The sequence below is a fragment of the Callospermophilus lateralis genome, unplaced genomic scaffold, assembly GCF_048772815.1.
Source record: "Callospermophilus lateralis isolate mCalLat2 unplaced genomic scaffold, mCalLat2.hap1 Scaffold_329, whole genome shotgun sequence".
In the NCBI taxonomy this organism is placed as follows: Eukaryota; Metazoa; Chordata; class Mammalia; order Rodentia; family Sciuridae; genus Callospermophilus; species Callospermophilus lateralis.
Genome location: NW_027513853.1, coordinates 261,687 through 267,130, shown reverse-complemented (window position 1 = coordinate 267,130; position 5,444 = coordinate 261,687).

Here is a 5,444-nt window from a genome sequence, read left to right as displayed (position 1 = left end):
GAGTTTATTATTGCTCATTGTCATTTTCTTTTGTTGTATGGCTTATTCTTATCTTTTGGTAGGACTGTTTTTTTATGTGCATATTGGACATTGTGTTGAAAAATTATAGAGATAGTTTGAAGTTATAGATGTTACGTTCTTCCAAGAAAGATTTACTTTTGCTCCTGGCAAGATGTCAGATGTGGGAGTATGAATCATGAATCCTCTCAGGAAATGGTTTGATCTTACTGTGTTTTCAGTCTTAATGAGTCTATTTCTACTTTGTCCTTTCATCTTGGTTGTAGCCTTTCTATGTCACAACAAAAAATTCTGGAGTATTTGCTAAGAACTCTTTTTCTTTTCCCATATATCCAGACTCCAATTCTTACTCCCTGTCCCTGGGAGACTTATGAAAACTCTATTCAATTTCTCAAACTCTTCACTGCTACTTTTGAATTGATAAATGTTTTGAGCAGAAATAGTGCACCAAATACTGGATTCAGTTCTCTGAGCTTCCCTTCTCTCTAGGATACTGAACTCAAAAATTCTCACCACCCCTGTAGCCAAGAGGCCTTCCATTAGATATTTCAATGTGCTTCACCTGTGTTTCCTAGTTGTTATCTATTAATTGGTCCCCACAAATCAACCCTCTTTGCCAGAGGCAGAACTCTTATTTATTTTGTCTAATTTTAAACACAGAGAGATGGATCAAAGGAAGGAAAACAGGGAGCCAATATATAGGTATGTCTGGAAAAATAAGAAATCAATAGGTACAACTCACTGAAACAAGTCATTGGGTCGATGATTCTTCCAAACTGAGCATGAAAGTCTCTTTCCTAGGATAAATTTAATTTTAAAAATTTTCCCTCCATCTCAACATGGAGGAAGTCTTAAAGGAGACCTGATTTGAAGGTGAAAGCTTTTATTGATGGGAATGTCATCTAATATGATGGATTCTTGCAATAATCTTCACACTTCAGAACCCGTTTCTCAGTATTAAAAAAAAGAACAAGAAGAAGGTATATAATACTGACTGCTTTCTGCTGAATTTGTGGAAGGACTGAGATAAAGTATATGAATGTGCTGTAAATTTTAGAATGATATTCATAAGAAAAGGTTTGTTATATTTTTATGCTTCTCAAAAGTTCCCAGGTTTCCTAGGCTATCTGAAAAATGCCAGCCAAAACAGCAATGATGCTTACATGCTAGAGCTTTCTCTGGCAGACAGAGCTTACTTGGTCACATGACTGTCATGAGTTTAGGAAAAGCTTGGCCTCTTAAAAAAGTCTATAAAGCACATCTTGTTTTTGCTTAAATTTTATCATCTGAAAGTAAATTTTCATACTGCTATAGGTATTATGCAATCTGCTACATTACCCCTGCGGAGTGTCTCCTTGCTCGATTCAGTTTAAATAGAATGAGAGTCAAAGGTTTTTTCCTTTTTCATTCATAGACTGCTCACCTGGAAATTAAATTAAAGTAAGCATCAATGAACCAGCTGATTTCAATGCCAAAGGGATATTTTAAAGACAGTGGATTCAAAGCAATAGCGCACAATAGGCATTTGAACTATACTTAGGATCAAATCAAGAAAACTGGCTGGTAGGTAGTTATCAGTGAATTAAAAAAAAATTGTCACCAGTGAAAGCACCACTACTGGTGATATCCTTGATTTATTTATTGCCTCTTTGTTCCAGGTAAAAGGAAATAATACTCTTCAGTTTGCTATCATTTCCTTTAGCTACCACCACTTATAATGTACCTTCTTCATACAGGGCACTCTTTTTAGTGTTGGGGTTTAAAAATGACAAGAATCATTCCCTGTCCTGGAAAGGACTTCAGTATAGTTGCAGAGACAGGATATGTGCATAAATATATATCAATAATAATTAAGGTAGTGCAAACTAAATAATTGATCAAGGGTGTGTTTGGCTGGAATTTAAGGACATTCTGAGCTAGAGAAAGCTGGGAAAGAGTCATGGAAGAGATATGATTTGAGTTGGACTCAAAAGATGTTGGAAATTATTTAAGTGGAAATGATTGAGGGGGATAGGATTCTAAGCAGCTAGAAGAGTATGAGCATAGTCTCGCAATGGGAGTCCATGTGATGCAAAAACAAAAAACAAAAACAAACACCTCGACAAAACCAAAGCACAAGAACATAAGCTCCAAGGCAGTTAAGGCCTTTATCTATTTTGTTAATTGCTAGATCAGATCCTGACATGTAGCATATGTTTTTAAGTATTGGTGGATTGAATATGCGTGACTCAGCTTTCCATTACTATAATGAAATGCCTAAGGTAAGTAACTTATAAAGAGGAAATTTTAATTTAATTCAAGGATCTGGAGGTGCCAGTACAAGATTGGACAGCCACACTGATTTGGGCCTCTGCAGAGGGAACTGGATGGCAGTGGCTAGGCATGAGTGGCTGGACATAATTGCCAGAGCAAACCACTTACACTTTTAGCTAGAGAGCAAAGCAAGAAATGAAGAAGAGTCAGGGGTCCCACAATCCTGTTCAAGGGCACACCCTCAGTGATATGAGAACCTCCCCTAGAGTCCTACTTCTTCAAGGTTACACCACCTCTCATCAGCACTGTCCTGGGGACCAATCCTTTAACACACAGACCTTTGGGAAATACACATCCAAACCATAGCAATGTGATGAATCAGAAACCAAGGAGTTCACCAGTTTGTGTGACATGGGATTCGTTGCAGGAAGACATTCTCAAGGAGAGAACAGGAAGTTGAAGTCTCTAGAGAACTGGGTCTGAGAGCCATAGTCAGGGACCCTAAAGGAACCTGTCGTTCCACTCACATTAGTGGGTTTTGTCTCAGGCCAGAGTCATTTGCTTTACGCATTTGGGGAAAGAAGGAACGATCAATTAGGAAACACTTCTACCACATCAAAACCTTTCTGAGTGACAGTTCTCTCCCCACCATTGCTTTTTCTGTGAATTTGTTACTGTTATTGTTTTGCACTGGGAATAGAGACTTTGTATATAAGCTTTAATGGAAGCTAAGATTTGGATATAAAATACAACTCAGTTAATGAAAGATCTTTCTTGAGAGTGAGAGAAATGGATGTTTGCTAAGTCTGATGCCCTTGGACCGATGGTTTAAATCCTTTGAAGTATGATTGGTGACTGTAAAAGCCCGTGCTGGTTCAGTGAGGACATGTCACACTAATTTGTTTCCTACTGGGGTGGGGGACATTAGACTGATAGACCACGCAATACTCATCAGTGCTTACTTTAATTTAATTTTCTGCAGCACAGCCTATGAATGGAAAGGGAAAAGAGAATCTTGAGCATAAGTTTCACTCTAGACTGAATGTGGCAAGCAGTCGCTCAGTGGGAATAATGTAACAAATTGGGTAACAACAGTAAGGGTATTAAAGCTCACTTTCAGAGACTAAAATCTAGGCAATAATGAGAAACATAGAAAACTAAAAACCAGAAAAGCCAAAATTTCCCAATCCATAAGGCAGTGAACTTTTGGCAAAGTTCTTTTCATTTCTAGGTTGAATAAGTAGAATAACAAAGTTAAAAACATTATAAATGGTTGAATCACTGTGCTGTGTTAGTTTTTTTTTTTTTAACCAGGATGGTTATGCATATGCCTCAGGATTCTGTCTTTCTACCCTGTCCTACTCTTAATGACATTCTCAGTGATTTCAATGATGATAGAGAAGCTGGCTTGTTAATTTTGCACCCATTTTCAGCACATGAGAAAATGTTTGTAATTTTATAATAAATGACCCTGTAGGTTTAATTTTGTTGCCTCAAAAATAAATTGGAACTGTATGTCTATAAAATCCAAATGTACTCACTCAGATGTTCTGAGTGGCCTTTCAACAAAAGTCATTGTAAAAAATTTGTTCCATGTATACTTGATACCTGGTCCTTTGGGGGAAAATTACTGATGAAGGTATATATTAAGAAGCCCAATTTCCATTACTATGACAAAATGCCTGAGACTGGGTAATTTATAAAGAAAAAATTTATTTAGCTCATAGTTGTGGAGGCTACAAGTCCAAACAGCATGGTATTGGCTCCGCTGAGTGACCCTTGGTGGATGGAATTTCAGTGGTGGCAGCTATGTGGAAGGAGAAATCACATGATGAGGAAGGAAGAGGGTAATTGTTTCAAGAATCAGCTCTCTCCTTTATAACAACTTGCTGCTGCAAGAACTAACATAGGGTCCCACAAGAATTTTCTTAATTTCTTCTCTGGACAGTGGTTTCCAATGACCTAACCAATTCCCTGAAGACCTTTCTCTAAAGGTTCCACCACCTCCCAACATGGCCACATAGGGAACCAAATTTCCAACACGTGAAACTGGGGGTGGGGAACACATTCCAACCATCAAAGGGCAACTGTAGGTGACAAGACCAAGACACCCCAAAGGAGACTGTTATGGGGAACTTTAATATGAAAACTGATGATCCACAGAGAATGGCAGTGCATGCTAAGAGATGCAGAAAAAGCAATTATTCTTATAAAAATATTTAATAAAAGTTTCACTTTTATCAAATTTTTATCCTTTCCTTCAATATTTTATTGCCAGTTTTGGACAGGAGAAAATTATGAAAAATTTAGAAAGTTTTTTAGTTTTGTTAAAATCATATGACAATTTTTGTTAATATTTTAAATTTAAAAGTCAAATGACTAGCTATGTTTCAAAGTCATTTCTTCAACAGTGATTGATAACTGAACTGCTCTTTACCTTTCCTCTATGAAGTTTGGATAGGAGAAATTCTTGAACTCTTCCTATTGATATTTGGGTAGCTTGTAATCTTTTTGCAGACGATTTGAAGAACTAATTGAATTATATACTTCCTTATTCAAGTTGTCACATTTTTTTGGTCGGATTAGATTTTATATTCTGTAAAAAAATGCTCTTTTCTGGCATTTGGTCACAATTTTGTAGTCATTTGTTTAGATCTAATCTGGCCAAAATGTGGGTTGGCATAGGGAAAAGCAAAAGTCAGGGCTCCTTCCGAAGGAGAAGGAAGCACAGAGAATTCTGGAGAATAATTTTCAACTATTCTGAAAAAAAAATTCAGCCCTCAGGAGGAAAGTTGTAATGCTGCTCAAATCTGATCCTTGGCCTGACCAAAATGCATGGGCCATAAAGAAGAGCGTCCCGGTGAGACACAGCACAAAGTGACTCTGGGTAATTCTCACAGGGAATACTTAAAGCCCTTTAAGATTCTGGGTAACAAGTACATGCTGCATCGTGGAATTGCAGAGTGAGGAAGAAAGATAAATAAGGCAGATTCATTTAGCAACAGCACTTTAATGACTGCATTGTCAAAAGTTATGAATAATCCATTTCCTCCTTTGATGGACTGGCTTCCTCCTGCCAGAAGACCTGGAAGAAGGGAAAAAACAGTTTTCCATTGAGTGGAATGATTCTCTAGAGGATTGAAACCTGCTGAGGATAGTTCAATACCCAACCA